At 39.2% G+C, this 20,206-nt stretch overlaps 1 protein-coding gene across 4 annotated transcripts in view; it reads right to left on the bottom strand.

Moving 5' to 3' along the window:
• SETD5 (SET domain containing 5) overlaps positions 1–9,998 on the bottom strand; it is a 75,802-nt gene extending 65,804 nt beyond the window's left edge. For all 4 annotated transcript variants that reach the window (XM_037134756.2, XM_037134755.2, XM_037134763.2 and 1 more), the window contains exon 1: positions 9,663–9,998. The gene's annotated coding sequence lies outside the window, so the exon portion shown is untranslated. The remainder of the gene's footprint in view (positions 1–9,662) is intronic.
• Between the last annotated feature and the right edge of the window lie 10,208 nt (positions 9,999–20,206).

Here is a 20,206-nt window from a genome sequence, read left to right as displayed (position 1 = left end):
TCCTACTCCATTTATGAACAAATAATTTATTCCTAGCAACACTTAAAATTTTAATAGCCTAGAGGTTAAGGAAGAGTAAGGTAAAAACAATCTGGGTTAGTCAAGCAGCCTAAGTTCCAAAGAGCCTTGGAGCTGGCAGTGTTACCTACTTGGTCTAAGTGGTTTAGCTACAGTAACTTCTGAGCTCCATATATTATGTCAACATAATTTTCATTTTTTAAATTTCTAATAAATTATCATGTGCCAAAAATAAGGTAACTATTTAATCTGTGAATATTTTATGCCACATCATAGATTTAAAAATACTAGTAAACTTTAAAAATAAAAATAGCCTAAATATGTAACAATTTGGTACAATTTTAGCCTCATCCTATAATGTGCATTGATACCATGTCAATCTACCTTTATTTTGTTCTATTACTAACCTATGACTGAAAGTTCTAATTCCCATAAATAACACTAAATTTGTAGAGCAACAACAAAAAAATTAAAAGGGGACTTCCAAGATTTGAACTAGCTTCCACATTTTCCTCAGATCTGTCTTTTTTTTTAAAAGAAGTTATTCCACCTAACATTTTTCAGGCCATGGGCAAAAAGACACTTAACTTGCACAGTGATAGTAATTTGCACTACAGAGACTGAGAAAATAAAAACTTATGCATTCATGTCATAATCTAATGCTATACTGAGCATGCAACCAATTACACTGCCTCAACAATCCTTTGTTTTATTTTAGGAGTTGAAACTCTTCTGTCTTTAGAACTAAAATAAAGTAAAAAACAAATAAAACAAAACAACAACAAAAACCGTGCCCTAAGATTCTACCCCAAATGTTATCATGATAAACATTTATTTTTTAAATACCCAGATCTAACTGTGGCCCTTCCATTTCTTCTGGTTTCTCTTAAAAAACAAATTAACTCAACAACTTATGTTAACAAAGGAAAAGGTAATATGAATGCAGAGGCGACTAGTCTAACTGCCAACAGGTCCTTCCAGGTTCTTCCTCATAAACAAAACTGTCCTTGGATCCCAAGAATGCCCAAAGAGTTGATTATTAACTGCAGAGCTGTGTGAGTACAAATTATACATGTTGTGGCACGCACAGAGGTTGGTGGGAGGAAACAGAAATTTTCAACACAGGCCAAAGATCATAACAGGACAGGAATACAAAACCATGGAGACTGGGAGGGGGTTGGAGGGGAAAAACCACCTCATATAAAATGACAAACAGCCCTGGCTGGTGTAGCTCAGTGGATTGAGCGCGGGCCTGGGAACCAGAGAATCGTGGTTCAATTCCCAGTCAGGGCACATGCCTGGATTGCAGGCCAGTTCCCAGCAGAGGACACATGAGAGGCAACCATACATTGATGTTTCTCTCCTTTCCTTCCCCTATAAACATAAATAAACAAAAATCTAAAAACAACAACAAAAAACAAACCAAGACAAACAATGGGTACAAATGTGAAACAATGAGATCCATCTGGAAATATATTAATAACATATCCACATTATTAAATATGCTATAATACTGAAATAGCCTAATCAGGTCTTAACTTCTAAGAATTATGAAATAATCATCTTACTATATTCAACAACACACACACACACATCTCATTAGATTCCTGGATTTTATTTATGTATTCACATTTAGGAGTGGGGAGGAAAAAAATCTCAGCAGCAGAAGGCAGTAAAAATGGTAAAAATAAAATGTCTTTTTTTGGGGTGGGGGTGTGGGAAAAGAAGGCTTGAATTGAAGAACGTTAATTATGTAGCCTGAAGAATTCTGAAGAATGAAAAATTTATATTCTAACAATTTCACCTCCACTAGATAAAGGGATAAGCATCAAGGTTTAATTTTTTAACCTTATTCCAGTCATAAATCTGAGTTATACAAATTAGTAATTCCCCATACAAATTGCAAATAATATCTACAGAAGAGTCTCCCTTTCTTCAAGCTAGTAAGACAGTGGCATCTGGCAGTAATGATTGTGTGAACAGCCAATGAAAATTAAGTATGCTTAAAAACAGTATCAAGAAAGTAGAATATACTGGAGTTATAAATTCTTTCACTATTTACTTTTAAGACCGGAACAAATGACCTTTGTGTTTAAGTACATATAAACAAACCCATAACCAAAGTAAAAATCATATTAGCCCATTCTATTTTCCTCTCTTGTCCTAGTTTCTTTTTTGCTTTTTTTGGGAGAGGAGTTGTGGGATAATAATAGCAGGAAAAAAGGTGGAACAGCTGCAAATGCAAGATGAGGTACAGTGCTGCATTTCACCTTTATTCTAGTCTACTGCTATGGCAGGCAGGGTTTTATTAAAAATAAAATTAGCTGTTTGGGGGAGCCAAAGCAGTTACCAATGCCTCTGGAATGAAAATGTGTCCCCTACTCCCCACCTGACTTTTGCCAGAAACTTTTTAGGGCCTCTGGCAAAATTCAGGTATCAAGAGAAATGGAAGCCACAATGAAGAAATTTTTACTTGGGAAGTGGGGTGTGCGCGCGCACGAAGACCAAGTTTTCCCTTAGAGCTAGCAATGTGGGTCTTAGTACATGGGAGAAACTGTATGGAATGGAGGCCAGGGTTTGAATCAGATGGTTTCTCTTTTAGTCCCACAAATCTATGGGAATAATCCATATGAATGGATTATAAGAAGAAACGACTATCCTAAATTTCTATAGTAACAGAAAATAGAGACTACTAAATTTCATGTTAACATTGTCGCTATTTTACTGATAAATTCTAACTGTCAATTATAATCAGTCAAACTTCCCTTTTCAGACAAAATATATCATTACTGCCAAGACTAGTACACACAGATACATAACATTAAGTAGATTAACACATGTATCCTTCTCTTACAGAAGGGAATGACACAAAATTTGATCAGGCTCGATTAATATTACAATGTGCATTAAAGGCAGTTTTTTAGTTATTCTAAGTTAAAACAAAGTATCTCTTCTTTCCTAACGGTCACCAGCTCTGGATCCATAAGCAAAAATTAGCATTCCAATTTCCTTTACTGTCTCCTGCAGTCTAGATAGAAGGGAAAACTTTAAGAGTAGTTTAGTAACATGGTAATACAGGTGGCATTTCAATTTAAGCAACAGATGTACTTTTGGAAAACTTGAGTTCTGACCAGTTATTTCTAAAATTAAAATTCTCAAAATATGTTAAGCATTTAACAGGAACTGAGCATAACTCATATATTTCTTTATAAAGGAGAAATCCTTTTGCAAGCTAAATAATTGCTATCTAATTTGTCTATGAGTGTAATTCTCTAGTATTGTGGTTTAAAAAAGCCTAGCACACAGGTACTGTTTTGACATTTATTTTAAAACTAACTGAGAATACTGTTCAGGACACTGATCCTTTTAACCTATTAATGAAAACTTCTACAGGAGCCCAAACTTCCAAATATCATAATTTTGCTTAAAGTGCCAGATAAACCCACAGATCCCCTCCAACTCTATGATTCATAGTAATTCTAGTAATATGGATGCAATCACCTCACTTTTAGTTGGGAGTAAAGTATCAAACAAGGTTGTGTCAACACTAAAAGTGAGGGAGGGAGAAATCTCCGGGGAAAATCAGGTTCTCCAGGAAGTTGCCTTTCTTCAGTTAGTATTTTAGGCGATGGCAAGCCAACACATAAATGCTGGAGGGTGCTCTCCTGTTATAAAATTGGAGCTAACAATATGCAACTTTCACAAAGGAAAACAAATTATTTAATTTACTGTGATCTAATCCCAACACAAATAAACACAATGTGTATGTTGGAATATTAGTTTTATTCAGATAGAATATTCCTTCCCATTTATTTCTCTTTTTTTAAATTTATTTTTTATAGAGAGGGGGAGGGCAGGAGAGAAACATTGATGCGTGAAAGAAACATCAGTCCGTTGCCTCCTGCAGGCACCCAACCCAGGTATATGCCCCGACCGGGAATCGAACCATCAACCTTTTGGTACAAGGGACAAGGCCCAACCCACAAAAACCACACCAGTCAGGGTTTCTCTTTCCATTTTTTAAGGAGAATTCTGCTCTAGATGCTCTAGAACTGGTCTACTCAGGAGGTAACTTGTATTTTAGGAGGGTGGAGATCAAGGAATTTATTTTCTTTTCACCTATACAAAGCTTTAATTTCTTGTTTTTTCCTTGGAGGAAGGGATGGTTCCCTACCAGATATTCAGGGATATACAAAATTTCAGGTTAACAGTATATGGCTGGCACAAATTCAATGCTTCAGTGGGAAGTACAAATGATTTCTTTAATTGTATGCCAAAATGAATAATCTCCCAGGGAAAAGAACCTCCTCCTCCAGTCTTCCCTACCTCCTGCCCCTCCCCCACCTACATTGCCTCCCTGCTGCGCAAAGAGCCCTTTGTCCTGCCCCATACTTATCTAGCTGTTTGGCCATATTGACAGGCCAACTAGAAGCATAATAAGGGAGTCAGTCTGACATAAGCAGCCGGCAATTTGAAACAAAAATCTTCCTTTCTACTAAGACAGAATCCTGCTGCAAAGGTCTCAGGCTCCTCCCATGCTTCCATCTATTTTTTAAACAGAGCAGCAAGGAAAGTCGGTATTTTCCCTGTATTAGGTAGGTAGCACATCAAAAACTTGATTTCCCAGACAGAAAAAAAATTCTGTTTAACTTCCTATATCCTCTGCTTTTTTGTGATTCCTAACACAGGTCAAAGAATGTTCCCAGCTCTGGGTATACAAACATAATTAACAAGGCTAAGAAAATTATTCTTATTCAGTTTGCCATCAAAAGTCTGAAAATTTTCATATTGCAAAGGTAGAAGAGCATAAAAGAGAAAGCAGCCAGACTAAACCATCAGTCGAATACATAAAACAAAACAGGACAACAATCTAAGTGTTTTAAAGCTACTAAGACAATATGATATTATTCCAATAAACAGAAAATTCCTTTCCCTTGTCTTTATATAAAAGATAGTTAATGTGACCCTTACACCTCTCCCTGAGGTCCTCAGCAAACAAAATCAATATAATGGAAAAAACTGAGTGAGGCAGGATGGGATTACAAATTCCTTGCTCAGTGAGGGCTCATTTAAGTAGACTGAGATTTAGCTTCATCGTTCCTTTATTATATTTCAAATTCCCTTCATAAAATGTTAAAAGAGTTTGAATATATTTTGTCAAAATAAGAATTCTCTAAAATAATGCTTTCTAATAATCTTCCATCTCCAAGTTACTGGGTACCTTTTACTTAATTTAGACTTGAATATACAACAGGATACTTTTCATAAGACTCTAACAAAGTATGTATTGATAAGTTAAAAAAAATAGTATTTTCTCACTTTTCATTAACTTCCCTGAATTTTTACAAGCAAAATCAATCACAGCATCAAGTGAAAGGTTAAAAATATAATTTCAAGGGGACAATGACCAGAGGTGAGAGGGAAGGGAATTTAAGGGGGAAAAAGGGGAGGGATTTGGAGGAACAAGTATGAAGGACACAGGGATGAGGACTGGGGGCGGGGAGAAATGGGAGGGAGGGGTAGGGGGGGCTGGGATGGGAGAAATAGACAAAAAAAACTGTACTTGGAAAATAACTAAAATTTTTTTAAAAAGAAAAAATATAACTTCACCACATATTTTGGAATTTTTGTCTGTAAGGAATGGTACCAATCACTGTCTTACCGTAAGTACATTACATTTATTTTTTTTAAGGAGTGCTTCTGAAAGGATATTTTAAATCAAATTATACCAGTTATATTAAAATATACATTATCTCACACATTTTACAAAGTAATTTTTATCTTAAAATATCCCTATCAAAAAGTTTTAGTTTATAATAACTGAAAAAAATTATAAACTAAATTTCACTGCTAGGCCTTTTAGTTTCAAATCAAACTGACAAATCACCAAGAGTGGAGCCAAAAGTTACAAGAAAGTTTTATTCTATTCATGATCCACTTTGTCACGGAAAGATGTACCCAATAATCACTGACTGTCCTTAACTATGGCCTACTGTTTCATAAATTATTTTGAGATGAAGAGGACAAAGTAGAAGTTGTTGTTGCCTGCATATTATTTTCCTGTCCAAAGACAAAATTAAATAGCCTCTCTCCCCCTAGAAAGGCCAGAGTAACTTCAAAAAGTATGTTAAGTTCCTGGACACAAAACAGTATCAGAAAATAAAAAACTTTCAAGCATACTGGTTAAATAAATCCTGTGAAAAAGGCCTCTGTGGTCTTTCAGCAAATGATTACATCAAGATCACAATGGGTTCCAAACAACAGAAAATACAAATGAAAAAGCAATTATTTTATAAGAACTTTAACATGTAGTAATTGAAACACAAAACATTTATATCTAAAATGTTAAACAGCTACCAGGAGTGAAACCATATTTATCTGATATGGCATCTTTTATACATGATAGTAATAAGAATTAGAAGCACCTAAAAATATTATCTCTGAAAGGTTGTTTATTAGTCACTGTGTATCACTGAGAGACAATGCAAACCACATTCGTGAATGACAAAACTCATTCTTTTTGGTTCCCTGCCACAAATGCCACAGTCATGCACACATTATAAATGACTGTGGAATTAAAGTACATTTTTACACAAAAGTCAAGCATATCAAATTCTGAGGAAAAAAAATATAGGACATTAAGAGTCTCAGGTGGGGAGCAATGCATCAGTTAAGTACTGTATGAAATTGGTGGTATATTTGGATGGTGGCTCTCCTTCAAGTACTTCCATACTCAAACTGTTCTGCTCAATCAGAGATCTTCCTAATGTACAGGAACTGTGGGGGAGGAGAGGCTAAGGGACTAAGAGGCCATCTTCTCAAGCATGTGTACACTACACTACACTACCCGATTTCTGAATATTCCTTCTAGTCTGGCCTTTGTGCAGATGGATCGCTGTCAAACATACATCCTTGTGGTCCTGGAGGTCTACATCCAATATATGCACATTTATACACGCACACACACATATAATGAGTCCATTTTATAAATCAAACCCCCCAAAATAATTTAATCTGGAGAAGTCTATTAGCGATACAGAAATTAAGAAAATACTTGAGATTTATATTTACAAATCATTCTGAAAAGGGCACTTCTGTTTCGAGTTTAAGATTCCAAATTTAGTAAAATGTTTTTCAAAATATCTATTCCATACAGTAAATATGGCCCAAAAACTGAAAGGCAGGAGACACGTAACAAAATATTAAAACTGAATCAATGATTAAAGAATTGGAGAAAAACATGTCAGTAACAGGAAAAAACCTGTATTTTTTCTATCTGGTTTTCAGAAAGACCCTTAAATTATTACTTTCATTTTAAATAGATTGAAAAATTAAAACTCCAATGGAACTTTCAGTTCTATTTAAGCACAAGTCTACAGATAAAAAACCAAAAGTCTGCCCCCAAAACAAAATCAAACAAAAAATTTAAAAAGTCTCTACTATGATCCAGTTTCCAGATGCTGATATCCATAAATGGGAAGGTTATGAATTCTCATCTCTCACCAATAAAATGCAAACCAGTTCAGCAGTGAAAATTCCCAGGAAAGCAAGGTTTCTTCTTAGTACTGAAGCAGCCATTGCCTAAGTGCAGCTCCCTGCAGCCAACAGCGTTAATGGACGCTGCACTGCTGTCCTTCCCTGGAGACAGCAGCCAGCACTACTCAAGCTTCTCACGTAGCAACCAGAGCTCCAGAGCCAGCAGCTGCTGCTGCCCTGTATACTCACCCCTGTGATCCAACCCAAAGGAACAACCTTCTCCTTACCCCGCCCCCACTCCTTACACACTTTTTTTTGGGACCAATACTCCATGCCAGAAGAGCTGGAATTACGCTTTAGAAAAAAACAATCCTAAGGTCACCCTTTCAGTTTTAAACTAAGGGCCTTTTATTAGAAAAAATCAATATTTACCAAATTCCAAATACCCATTTTAATTAAGCCAGCAATTTAGGAGTGAAGATTAAGCTTTAGTCTTTAAAAGGCCAATTTTTCAAGCTCTCTTTTTACAGTCAAATTTAAATTTACAGCCAGAGACAAGGCCTTGTGTCATGCCCTACCAAAACACATAATTCATTTTTGTATCTTAATGACAGTCTGAGTAAACCTGAAAGATTATAATCCTATAACAGGCAGAATTTTTGGCTATAGAAGAAAACAAATGATCCTACTGAGAAAATTGGAAGAAATCCAATAAAAATTTTTTTCCTGTGTCCTCCAAGAGGTCCCCAAACCTCGGATTATGTGAATAGTCTCTACTTTAGTCCTAGCTTAGATTCCACACATCTAAAATTACAACTTGTAACTCTGACCTTAAAAAAACATTAATGATATAAAATCAACCACCAGGAAATTTTCAAAATATGGGGTACAGTCTCCTGAAAAAGCTCACAATGCTAAACTCAAGAGTATAGCTATGTAACATCTGCCCAACAAAAAATGTAAATATGACCTTGGTTACAAATAAGTCATTTAAAAGCAACTTGTTTAGTCAAGTGATGGAATAAATTAGCACAGAACCTGGGGATTCTTTCTTTACTATAAGCAGGGGGAAAACGAGAGAAAGGAACTAAAGTATAGACAAAGCCCAATGGAATCCAGAGATCTGGGCACGAAATGAGTTAGTGGTGGTGAACACATTGCACAAGTAACATGAGAAAGCAGAAAATGCAGGTCATATATGCACCCCTGACCCAGACCAGCAGAGCTGGCTGCAGCATTCAGTATCCAACCGAAAGATCAGTTATCCCTAAGAAATGAAACACGCAAAAGACCTCTACAGAATAAATTAGCATAGAGGGGGCTTTCCCAACAGTTAAACTTTCCCTCTCATGCGATTCACCTACTTAAAAACCAGGACTTCTCATCGCCATTCACTTGGCTTCACTAGCTTCCACGAAAAGGGAATGGGAATTCATAAAGGGTAAATTTTTCTGCCTTTAAAGACATTCTCAAGTGATTGCTCTCCACACCCAAGGCTGGAAGAACGACACAAGCTGGCTCAACTCCAAGCCCGAACCCTACAAATTCAATAGGATTATTTCAGAGATACTGGGGCAGACGCCACTGAGAACCCAAGAATGTGAAGTGGGGGGTGGCAGAGGTAATGTCTTTAGTATGGGAAAGGAAGCAATCACCTGAGATGGAGGACCCAAGAACGATAGGGAAGGCGTCCAGAAACATTATGAACGGGATATAAAGGCCTTTTGAACGATCAGTGTGTCACCAGGCCGCGCAAATTGGGGTGGGGGTTGGGGGTTTGGGGAAGAAAAAAAAGTATGCCTGTGTATTTTAAGAGAAGAGCGAGAGGCTTATCTTGAAATCAAGGTAAGCGTGGAGTAAGCAGTTCCCAGGAAAAGGGGTGAAGAGACGTTGGGGGAGGGGAAGCGTCCTAACCCAGGAAAAAACATAAAAACGGTAGTGGGGTCGACTAGATTACTAAGGGGGCCTCTCTCCCTGGGAAAGAGGGATGCAACGGAGTATAAGGCATGTCGAGGCAGATGAGAAGGGGCAGCATCCTCCTGCTAAAAGCCCGGGGAGGGCCAGGCCCACATCCCGAGAGAGAGCGCGGGCAGATGGAGGAGGTGACCCTTCCCTCCCTTCGGGGCCCGGTCGTGAGAGTAGGACCCTCTTTTCTGTCGGACCCTTACCTTGTCCCAGTTGCTGCCGGGGCCGGGGCCTGGGCCCGGGCTGCAGCGCACGGCACTCCCGGGAGGCAGCAGGACTCGAGTTAGGCCCAACGCGGCGCCACGGCGTTTCCTGGCCGGGAATAGCCCGTGCCCGTGAGGTGGGGGTGGGGGCAAAAAGGCGGAGCGACCAAAGGCAGGGTGGGGGAAGGGCCAGGGGAGGAGGGGGGGCCGGCACTACAGTGTTGGCGGACTGGCGGGATTGGGGCTGCGTGAGTCTCTGAGCGCAAGCGGGCGGCGGCCGCCCCTCCCCCGGCGGCGGCAGCGACGGCGGCGGCGGCAGCTCACTCAGCCGCTGCCCGAGCGGAAACGCCACTGACCGCACGGGGATTACCAGCGCCGGCGCCAGGGGCACCTGGGACACGCCCCCTCCCGCCGCGCCATTGGCTTCTCCGCCCACCGCCCCATACCCATTGGCCAACTCGCCGCTAATCAGCGGAAGCTGCCGCGGCCGCCTAGAGAAGAGGCTGTGCTTTGGAGCTCGGGCTCTTCAGAGAGCCTCGGCTAGGTAGGGGAATGGAACTTTGGTGGGGTCGGTCTGCCTGGTGGCTACGGAGGGGGGCGGTAATGGGTCGCTAAAGTGGTTTGACCGGTACTTGAGGGTTCCCTTCTCCCTCGAGAAGTTGGGAGAATAACCTTTGTTGTACTGGTAGGGAAAGAGGAAGTTAGGGGCAGGCGGGAGTGAGGCACGCCCGGCAGCAACCAGAGGGGGAGGGAGGAGTAGAAAAGGCTGGAATCCAGATGGAGCCATTGCTACTGCAGAGGGAGGAGCGCTTCCTGTTTAGCTTTTGCCACTGATTGGCCGCTCATCCTCCCGCCGCGTGTGAAAACACAAATGTTGAGTTCTGGTTGGAGTAAAGGGCTTGTCAGTTAGTGAGGGAGTACGTAGCTGCCTAGGAACTCTCGCGTTGCCTCCTGGGTTGTGTGGGTAGGTAGGTGGGGAGAGTTGGATCTACGGGTGCGGTCGGCCTCTTGCGGGGGGGTATACGGGGGGGGGGTCGGCAAGGAGGAGGGTCAGTGAAAGTGACTCCTGTGCGGGCGTCCCACCACCCTCCCCTTTGGGGGAGTCGGTTTACCCGCCGCTCCGACTCGGCAGCTGATTGGTTGCTGAATCATGGGAAACGGCCCCTTATTATTGGCGTGGGTCCCAAGTGAGCGAAACCACTGCACGGGGTGGAGGGGGTGGCTGGAAGGCGGTCATTGGTACGTCCTTTTCCCGAGGCCCAGCGCCGCAGTGTCTGGCCCCGCGCCCCTGCGCAACGTGGCAGGAAGCGCGCGCTGGAAGTGGGGGCGGGTTGCTGGGCTGAGACTTCTGGGTGGTGGCACCGCGGCTCCGCCCCGGGCGCCAGCCACCCGAATGGTTCTCCTACCCCGACCAGCTCTCGGACCTGTGGGAGTGGGGAGTGGAGCCAGGGGTCGGCTCGGCTGTTTAGGGGTGGGAGGCGCATGTTCTCTGAAAATCGGCGCGAGTTGCTACCCTGAAGGAGCTGCTGTGGCTGAGGCGGAGAGGGCCGCACCCTTTTAGGCAGGGGGAGGGGAGTGCCGCAATACCTTTATGGGAGTTTTCTGTTGCCTCCAGTTTCTTAAGGACCGCCCTGGGCCTAGAAGAATCGCTCCCTCCCCCCGTGATCTCGTCATCGCCTCCATGTCGAGTCCCTCTTTCTAGATTAGGGGCGGTATTCTTTTGCCCATGCTTAACCTGGTCCCGGGGCGTTGTCCTGCAGGGGTTTGAGCAGGTGTAGTATTTTGAGGGTGAGCCCAAATTCTCTTGTCTTCCCACGGACTTGTATCACAAAGTAATTATAATAGGAGTGGAGGAGGAAAATGGAGGGCATACTGATTCTATACTACAGCAAGATTGCATGTGTATTTTTAATTGAAGTCCTTTCTGTAGCTTCCCCCCCCCCGGGGGGGATAAAATGAGAGACTAAAGGCAGACTGAGTTTTATAGCCACCCCATTTGAGGCCCTTACTAAACTCCGAAAATACAGTATTTCACTTAAAATCTTAATCTTAAAATTTTAGGCCCCCTTCCTTGCAACTCCGGGGTTAGGCACGTTAGCAGCTCTCACTCATACTCTGAGCGCGTTTTCTATTTTCTGTTTGTTGTGCTTGCTTATCCAGTCCCCTCACACATGCTATTGGCTTTCTCCTGTTTTTGGTAGGCCGGTGAGTCATGAAACCAGACAGATTGGTTCCACCCCCAGTTAGCCTGCCTAACCTGAGCAGAGGCCTCACTCATACCCAGTATTACCTTTTTTTTCTCAGTTGGTATTTTACTTCTGACCTTGACTACTGTTTGATAATTGGACAGGAGGTTCAGCAACATCTCCCTTTTACCTTCTTGGAATATCCTCTCAATCCATCCTGTTTTTTATGTTCTCATCAGTAAGTAACTGAGTTCAGTTGCCATGATGCTAATAGCCTCCAAACTAGTGCTTATATCTGCGGTATCTTCTTTCGATCCATCTTACATGGTATCAGGACAATTGTCCTAAAACACAGCCTGCGCATGGAAATAACTGCTGTACCTCCTTTACTGGCGTAACACCTTACAGGATGAATTCCATCACCAGTAGTGTGATATTCGAGGCTCCTCAATAGGCTAACCTCATTTGTTCTTAACAGCTTTTTCATTTGCCGCAATTTTCCACAGGTAAACACCAACACGGCTTCTCTGCTTAATTCATACTGAATTGATTACTGTTTACCCAAATCATAGTGACATACCCCTTTGTAGGATAATTCTGGCTGGAATTCTACTCTTGGTGCTTGTTCCCCTTCAAGACTTAAGGCTCAGTTAAGGTAATCTAATCTCCCCTATGTTCTTGCCTTCTGTGATGTATCATTCTAATAGCCAGATTCCCCTATAAAACAGCAGTGCTTTTCCCTGATTTCATAACAAGCATGTTGAATCATAGCTCTTTCCAGATTGTTGTCAATGCTTGTTTAAATTCTCTTAACTATGCTGAGCACAGGCTCTTGTTGAGTCTTGTATCACTAAACTAGTATATTCCTTGATGTGTAGCCAATACTAAGTAAAATGGAGTGAGTGACACATAGATGTCTTTATAAGGTTTGATAGATTATTGGTCTCAAACCATTCTTTGTATGCTTGCTAGGGCTCTAGATTGGCATTATCCAGTAGAACTTCTGTCATAATGGAAATGTTCTCTATCCGAGCTATCCGCTATGGTAACCACTAACCATATATTAATATTGAGCACTAGAAATGTGGCTGGTGTGACTAAACTGAATTTTTAATTTTATGTAATTTAAATTGTCACTATGGGCAGTGTAGCTGTAGCCACAAGTTTGTGTTGTGGATTGTAGCATACTTTATCTGGACGTTGATAATTTTCTCTTCATATTGAGCAGTAAGGAAATAAAAGTTGGACTTCTCTGGCCCACTTAATTATTTTTTTCTCCTGCTTGTTTTATTTTGCTTGATTCTATACTTCAGCTGAACCTAGCTGTGAGCTAAATCCAACAAGCCCCTTACTAAAGGTAAATCTCCATAGACAAGGGTGTGTTGAGAAGGCAGGTATTGACTAGCTTGGATCTCAAAAGAGAATGCATAAGGAATTTTAGGAAAGTGGAATTTCATGAAACCATATGGTGATAGGAATATATCTAATGTAAATGAAACCAGCCCTAACTTTCATCAGAAGAGGCCCTAAGTATCATATTTTAAGTTACAGGAAACCACCACAAAGTTAAGTTTCATCTTGAAGTATAATAGATGCATTTTAACACTAAAATGCTTTTTCTGTGCTAAAATAGCATCTTACAGATTTCAATTATAATTTTAAAGTTGTTTACTTAAAATTTTCCCCTAGAATATGAGACCCCTTGGATGGGGGTTTTCTAACCTTTAGTGCACACAATTGACTTGCTTTATAATGTAGATTCCCGTCTCCACCCAGATACGAGTTCAGTTGAGACAGAGGGGAGAGGATCTTTTTCAAATTCTTACTTGCTTCAGATGTTGGCAGCCCAGAAACCACACTGCAAAAACAGCCTGGGGCCATGGTTTATCTGACCAAAATGATTACAATTTGAGAAACACCTCTGATACAGTGGTTCCTCTACTTTGTCCCTGATTTTTTCCTCAACTGAGTTGTTCCCTGCCCCCAACTTTCACTGAAACCTGAATGGGAAAACATTTGGAAAGGCAAAGAGAAGTGAAAGTTAATACTTTTGGAACCTTGTAGGTAAGACTGTTTTCCTTTTAAAAGGGGATGCTAAAATATTCCAAATATTTTTTTAATATGAAGGTTTCCAGTTTTTGTCTGTTTTCCCACTAAAACATTCCTCAAAGATAGACTTATTTTTGATTCCTCAATGCCTGAACACAGAGATGGGTATTCAATAAATGTTGGTTTTATTGATTTGTGAAATGGTTTTTAAGTAATAGTTTAATTCCACAAAAGACAAACCAGGCTTCTATGGAGAAACTTCAGGGTCATACTTAAGTCTCCTAATTTGTTATTCATAAAGGAAATTGATGCCTCATGTCCACTGCTCAACCCTTGTTTGGGTTTCCTTTATGAACCACTGTACTTACCCTCTTCCTGTGCTTTAACTTCCTTGGGCTTTATAACTTTAGTAAACGAGCAGCCTATCTCCTTTTGAAGTAAAACCATATTCTAGGACAAAAATTAAGTATGTTGCTAGCACTTGCACAAGAGTGAAAGTTTGGAACGGCCTTTTTTTTTTAAGATGTGCAAAATTGAACTATGTAGTGCAAACTACATATATTTTTTTGCATGAGGAGGTCTGGTTCATTTATGATTTGCAGTTGTTAATCCAGAATGTGATAGGGATCAGTCTTACAAGGCTAAGACTGGTTTGACTGTTTTACGTCAATCTTAATTGTAGAGCACCTTGTTGGGTCACATCCAGGAATCTGGTACTTTGCTTTATAGGCTGAGAAGCCTTCATTTTGTTACTTTCCTGGTGGCATTATACTTTATATTGGAGGGTATACTTCTACAGAAGCTTTTTTTCCTGAGAATCTGTATTGTTACAGAACTGTTTTATAACACAGGAGCACGAATATTTAGGTTTATTTTAACTAGGCCAGGGTTAAACCTGATGAATTATTCCTGGTATCATGATGTATACCTTCATGGTGATTAGAGAGACTATTTCTGCCTCGGATTATATCTCAAAGTCATAGTTACATGTACTAATACAATTTTCCAGCTTTTTTCCTAGAATTCAGTCATCCACTGACCTTTAGTTTGTCCTGGTACTTAGTTACCCTTTGTTTTCTAGTATTTTCTTTTTAAAAACATGTTTAAGATTGGCTTTTCCTGCTGACAGTAGGAATGTAACACATTTTCATATGTTTATAGAATTGGTTATTTTACAAGCTAACTAACCCCATCTCTATCTAGTATATGAATTCCTGTCAACATAGTCAACAGTCCTCACAGCCTTGTCTTTTCACTGACCCTTAGTTAAAATCTCATTCTGTACTTTTTATTATACTACATAATGGCAACATTCTAGTGCATACTATTGGTGAAAACTAATGGAAACAGAGATGAGTTGAAAAATTAATATTTATTGAGTACCATTGTAGTATGGTCTTGATAATGTAAAACCTAGAGTTACAAGGTAGGAAACTAGAACTCAGTGCGGTTGAACAACTTTCCTGTAGACACAGCAACAAGGGCCGGGGATTCAAACTCTGATCTGAATGACATAAGTCAGTGTTCTTACCAGTTTGTGGTACTGCTTTCTCTGATGGAAACAGCCTTTTAAGAAATTTAATCTGGCAGGGGAGGCTAGGATGGGAGAAATAGACAAAAAACTGTAGTTGAAAAATAACTAAATAAAATAAATAAAAAATAAAAAAGAAATTTAATCTGGCTGCAGGACATAGGATTGTAGGAATGGAGAAGTTTGAAGGCAGAGAGACCATTTATGAGTTTCACAGTAGTCCAGACATGAAGGGATGAGATCTGGTATAGCAATGGCAATCAAATGGAAAAGAAGTTAAAGAACTCAATAACTGACCAAGTTATCGAGAGGGAGGATAGTCTCAACACATCAGTCACTTCTTAAATCTTGCTTGGTGCCTTCTCTTATGCTACATTGGGTCCCCCACTTGAGTGCTGTCATAGCATCTCTCTCAGTTGTAATTAATAATTAGTATTGAGTAATTGTTTTGTTTTTACTTTTTAGGTTGCTCCTTGAGGGCAGGACAGTACTTGAACGCTGTCTGTCCAGAAAAAGTGCAGCCATTGTTAATATAATGAGAACGGTTTGTGTGACACCAGTGTAACCTGACAGCCAAGGAGAGAGGACTGGAATGTGCGTGTGTGAACGATAATGACTTTGCTGTTCTAGTCAGTGGGGGTGGTAGTTGTTGAGTGAGCATGTGTGTTGTGTGGATGTTGCATTAAAAAATGACATTAAAGCAACAAATCTGCATCAAATTTTGTGTACGCTTGCACATTCCTTCATGGAAACTATTCAGATGATTCAGAAGGCTTTTGGGGATGATACAGTGCAGTGCAAATAAAAGTATGGATAAACGCTTCAAAGATGGTTGAGAATGTGTTGAAAGTGATCCACATTCTGGAATGCTGAACACCTGAGAATACTGAATGTGTACAGGCTACAATCAACAAAGATCGTGGTATTGTGTGAGGCCCCAAGGTGTATGTATCTACTTTGAAGAGGACTGAGGTGTCATTGTCCTGTGTATAATGTTTCTTGTACTATCTTTAATAAATGTTTCTTTTCCATAATATGTGGCTTGATACTTTCTGGACTGACTTTGTATTATGGCTGTTTCCCTATTGCTGAAGCATAGGGAGGTCTTCAAGGTCAAACTGTTTTCATAATACTAAGCTGTTTACCTTTTCCAGAAGTGTGCAAAAGCCTACATATTGGTGGTTAATTGAATGGTGCTGTATATGCACTCTTGAATTTTCTAGAATTTCCTAAGGTAGTAGGTTTAGGGTACAAATATTTGTTTCTGGGAATTAACTCACTTTTTAGGTTATGCCTTCTATAATCCCAGCAACCCTCAATATTGTACAATTGTTAATATAAAATTCTGTTTCCTTTGTGCCTAAGCATAAACGTAAAAGTACATCCTGTTGTCTTGTCATGCAATCATGTGCTTGAAATATTTGCTCAAAATTTCTAAATTTAACTACAACTTATTTTAGAATTCAATAACTTAGAAATCAATTTATATTTTTATTATTTAAGACTGGATCATTTGCTTAAAAGATTACCTGTTCAACCTACAGCTTATGTCTAAAAATGCTAAAAAGGTATTGTAGAGTTCTGTTATAGGAAGAATCAACTTTAAAGACATTAGGAGGAAAAGCTACTGAAATAAGTTATTGTATGACATTGGCTGGAGAAACAGAATAGCTGAGAAACTACAAAAGCCATGTACATTTAACACTGCTGAATGCTGGATGAAAAGTAAACCATAGTGCCACTTTTTAACAATACAGTAACTTACATTAATTGTATGCAGACATGAAGTCCGTTCATAACTTTGTAGAAGTGTATGGTTGCCTTTTAATGGATCAATCTACAAGTGATGGGCTTGTTATTTTTGTACAGGATAGGGCAAAAGTAAATTTATAGTTTGTATGGAAAATAATACAAATTAAATAAAAATACAAGAATAAAATCTGTTTTGTGTACTCACAAGTGTAAATTACTTTTGCCCCACCCTGTAATTGTCTAGCATTAGCATCAGCTAGTCAGGTTTTTAAGTGGAAACTTGGCAACAAAATGTCTCAAAATAGTCAAAATGTTGAATAGCGTTTTAAAATATGGTTTATCCTGATACCTTTACTAATGGTGAAAGGGCAAAGGTGGGAAAACTGCTGGCATCTTAGCACAAATCAAGGCCAGAGGCACAAGACTGTAGTAGTCGTTCCCCCGTGCCATGCATTTGCAGGACACACCCAGATGAAAAAAGGAGCAGTTTCACTTCATATCTGTCTGAAAACAGGAAATTTTCTTATATCCGAACCGAGTACATAACTTTAATATGAGTGATGAAATGGAATAGTTGCTTGTAGGACTCCTACATGCTTACGTACAGTGGTTGTACAGTTGAGTTGCAAGTTGAATTCAGTACTGTTTTCTCAGAACACCATCTTTAATGGAAAGAAGGACTACCATATTTTGGTTGTCAGAGTAGACTATTTGGTGGACGTTTTTTGAAGATAAAGGAAAGTGAACTTTTCAAGGAAAACAAATGAATGATAAATTATTTTTAGAGAGGGGAAGGGAAGGAGAAAAAAAGAGAAACAACAATGTGTGGTTGCCTCTCATCCACCCCCTACTGGGGATCTGGCCTGCAACCCAGGCATGTGCCCTGACTGGGAATTGAACTGGTGACCCTTTGGTTTGAAGCTTGGTACTCAAACCATTGAGCGACACCAGCCAGGGCTGAATGATGTTAGAAGTAAAATTCTAACTTTGAAATGAAAATGAAAATTTTCAGAGAACTTGTATCCACTATCAGTGAGGTTGGCATTTTTCCAGTGTTTAGGATTTTTATGATATAGGTAGTGATATTGATGATTTTTAGATATCATGTAAAGAACTGGGTCAACATTTGAGATTTATATTACTAAGTGAACCAGTATTTTCCAAATACATTTTGGAAATGATTTTCCAAATGATCAATATATGAAATTAGGAAAAATTGCAAATACGTAACAGCCCAATGAACTGAGGGAAGATAAAATTCCAGCTGCCTTTAAGCAGGCATTTGACTTAAGAATCAGCCAAAGAATGCATAAACAAGTGGAGCGGCAAACTGATTTTTCTCTTCCACTCTAAAAATGATAAAAAGACAGTTGAGAGAACCAAATTGCAAAAAATGTAAAATAATCCACTCTTGAAAAAAGTAATGCATTTGTTACTAGTTTTTTTGTTTTAATTTCTAATATGGTAAGAAGTGGTCCAGAGACCAAAGTTTGAGAAACAGTTGCTCCAGCACAATGTAAAACACTCAGATACCTATTGAATAATTGGATGGAGTAAAAAAATGACTTGGTATTCAGGCTGGATGACTACAAGAATGGGTATGTTAGCAAGTTTTAGTGGAGGAAGGTCTGTTCATGTTGAGTTTGAAGTGGGACACACAATGATCACAATAGCAGGCAGTTGGAAATTTAGAATTTGATCATGAGAAAAACTAATACCATTTTCCTTTCTAGTGAAAATTGCTTTTATCATAGAATATATCATTGCATAGCCATAACTTCACTACTGATTAGCAAACATGTTAGTTCTGATGCAAAAGTATAAGGGTTGATAGGCCTATTTAAACAAGGATATATCTTTTCCCATAGTGGGCACACTTTAAATTTGGTATGGGAGACATATTTTTCTCTTTAATAAAAAAATGTATGGAGACACAATAATTAAGTGTAATATTTTTCCCTTAGAATATTCAAACTTTTACTATATCCCCACTGAAATTCCTACATAACACCTCACCTGAAATTTCTGGAAAAAGCTATGCTGAGAATAAAGATGTTTTACTTTTCTATGCCTGTCTCACCAATATTAAGTACTTGTAGATTTTGTTGCACTTTATTTTACTTTAAGTTACATTACAGGCCTTTCAAAATACCTTTTTATTCAGTCTTCACTTACCTTTCTGTTCTTGTAGTGGAGACCTGAACTATATCTGACACTGATATGCTAGAATCTGCAATCTTGGCAGTTTCCGGAAAGTCGTAACTGCCATTTTAAAAGAAGTGTTATTTCCCTAGTATGTTGTTAGTCTCTAGGAGATAATCATCTTCCTTTCACTTAGTTTATAAAATCTGTCTCAATGTTTATGTTGTTGACTCTCCCAGTAACAGAATGTCTGGATCATAATTGACTCATTTTGTGTTCAGATTATTAAGATTACCTTCCCATCTTTTCACATTCCTATAGTGTAGGAGGCCCACTTGAAAGGTAAACAACCAAGGTCACAGAATGAGTTACGTGGCAGTGTCATAAATAACTCAATCCCAGCCCCTCCTGATAACCTATTTCCTGTTCCTGTCACCAGATTACAAAACAATATTAGGGAGAAAAGACTTCAAACTTGCAGATAATGCTCTCTACATATTTACATTACCTTAAATCTGGTCATGTTTTTACAGTAGTGTTTAAGATTACAGCTATGATGGACCAGGCACAAATTTTTGTTATACTTAAAAACTAAGCCAATATGCAGAAATATTCATTTGTTCATCAAATACTAAAAATCCACTCTGGAAGGTACTAACTATACTGAGCACTTGCTAAATGGTGGTGTGTGTAAATGGATATGGCCCTTATAGTTCCCGTTTCTGTGAACTACACTAACATTTGGAAGTTTAAATGGGTTTTTTTGTTAGGTGAAAAGTTGTTTTATGTTGAACCCAAAATACAAGCTACATTCTGATGATGGTAAAAACTCCAGGCTAGGATATAAAACACTCATTCTCAAGTATGAGGTAGTATATCAGAAA

The sequence above is a fragment of the Artibeus jamaicensis genome, unplaced genomic scaffold (assembly GCF_021234435.1).
Source record: "Artibeus jamaicensis isolate MK-2021 breed Jamaican fruit bat unplaced genomic scaffold, CSHL_Jam_final contig_519, whole genome shotgun sequence".
In the NCBI taxonomy this organism is placed as follows: Eukaryota; Metazoa; Chordata; class Mammalia; order Chiroptera; family Phyllostomidae; genus Artibeus; species Artibeus jamaicensis.
This window is presented reverse-complemented; position numbering and strand designations above follow the sequence as displayed.